The sequence below is a fragment of the Syngnathus scovelli genome, unplaced genomic scaffold, assembly GCF_024217435.2.
Source record: "Syngnathus scovelli strain Florida unplaced genomic scaffold, RoL_Ssco_1.2 HiC_scaffold_454, whole genome shotgun sequence".
NCBI classification, from domain to species: Eukaryota; Metazoa; Chordata; class Actinopteri; order Syngnathiformes; family Syngnathidae; genus Syngnathus; species Syngnathus scovelli.
The window spans coordinates 22,501-24,344 of record NW_026061554.1 but is presented as its reverse complement, the minus strand read 5'-3'; the positions used below and the strand labels follow the sequence as shown (position 1 = coordinate 24,344).

Genomic DNA, 1,844 nt, shown 5'->3' with positions numbered 1-1,844 from the left:
CGCCCGCGCCACCTTCGCCCCAGACCCTTCCAAGCCAACCCAGGGACGGTCGCGACGCACAACCACGGGGGAAATGCGCCCGGCGCGGGGACGTCCGACTCCGAGAACGCACGCGTGAAGGCAGGGCCCCCGAAAGGGTCCGCCCCCCGCGACGCCCCAGGCGGCCGCCAATCCCAGCCGGGTTGAATCCCCCGATCGGACTACGTGGTCCCCACCCGTTTACCTCTCAACGGTTTCACGCCCTGTTGAACTCTCTCTTCAAAGTTCTTTTCAACTTTCCCTTAAGGTACTTGTCCTCTATCGGTCTCGTGCCAGTATTTAGCCTTAGATGGAGTTTACCACCCGCTTTGGGCTGCATTCACAAACAACCCGACTCCGAGAAGGCCGCGCCCCGGCGCGCCGGGGGCCGCTACCGGCCTCACACCGTCCCTGGGCAGAGCCTCCATCAGAAGGACTCGGGCCCCCTCCGGGCGGCGTCGGGCGCAACGACCTTCTGTACGCTACATTTCCCGCGCCCGAGGCCGGGCGGGATTCAGCGCTGGGCTTCTCCCTCTTCGCTCGCCGCTACTGAGGGAATCCTGGTTAGTTTCTTTTCCTCCGCTTAGTAATATGCTTAAATTCAGCGGGTCGTCTCGTCTGATCTGAGGTCGGAAACGAGGGGGTAGTAGGCGCGGCCGGCGTGGCGGCCGGGCTCGCTGGATCGTTCCGCGGGCGCCTCCGCGGCGGCCCACCGCGCGAGGGAGCGCGAGACGCGGGATGCGCAATGGTCGATAGCCACCGGCAGCCGCGCCCCGGACCCGTGATGCGGGAGGGTCGACGGTGAGGAGGGGACGCCGCGGGTCTGCACTTAAGGGGACGAAGGCCGCCGAGGCGTCCTGCGAACCCCCAGCCGCGGGGAGGCGAAGCGCTAGCGGGACGAAGGCGGCAACTGCGCGAACGTTGCGCAGAGGTCGCGCCGACGGAGCCCGGGTCGCCCTTCGCCGACCCCGATTGATATGCAAGCGACGCTCAGACAGGCGTGGCCCCGGGACGGACCCGGGGCCGCAAAGTGCGTTCGAAGTGTCGATGATCAATGTGTCCTGCAATTCACATTAGTTCTCGCAGCTAGCTGCGTCCTTCATCGACGCACGAGCCGAGTGATCCACCGCTAAGAGTTGTACGTTTGTTTTTTTGCGGGGCGAGATCGGGAGCGGGCGGGGAGACGGCGTAACGCCGCGCGCGGACCCTCCACCGTCGCCTCGAGGACGTCGGGGCTTGCCGGCGCGTCGCCGCCGCACGCGGACCCTCCACCGTCGCCTCGGGGACGTCGGGGCTTGCCGGCGCGGTCGCCGCCGCGCGCGGACCCTCCACCGTCGCCTCGAGGACGTCGGGGCTTGCCGGCGCGGTCGCCGTCGCGCGCGGACCCTCCACCGTCGCCTCCAAGACGTCGGGGCTTGCCGTCGCGGTCGCCGCCGTCCACCGCCGCCGCGCTCAACCTCAGCAGCGCGCCGCGGTTTGCCAAGTTCCAACGATTAAAAATTTGTTTTTCCGGCCTTCCGGCGACGGGTGCCACCCACCCGCCTCAGAACGTGCGTGTGGTGTGGACATTGAACCCCCCACGGTCCGCCGAAGGCGATCCGCGAGTTGGGTACCCGCCGCAATGGGTTTAAGTTCCGAGCGGGCGTTCCGCGATGGCACCGGGCCCGACCCCGGCCGCGGCACGCCCAGAGACTACTTCAGGACTGCGAGGGAGCGCCAAGCTGCCGGTTGAGCGCGCGCGGGGAGGAGGACGGTGACGTCGCGCGACGGTGGGCGGGGGGGCCGACTCCGGTGTGACGAACGGAGCCTTCCCCGCACGCGACGCA

The 1,844-nt window shown here is 68.4% G+C and overlaps 1 non-coding gene across 1 annotated transcript; it reads right to left on the bottom strand.

The window, feature by feature from the left end:
- Positions 1-1,002: 1,002 nt before the first annotated feature.
- On the bottom strand, positions 1,003-1,156 carry LOC125968158 (5.8S ribosomal RNA). Its single transcript, XR_007481097.1, has one exon. It is a non-coding gene; the product is annotated as a 5.8S ribosomal RNA (ribosomal RNA).
- Between the last annotated feature and the right edge of the window lie 688 nt (positions 1,157-1,844).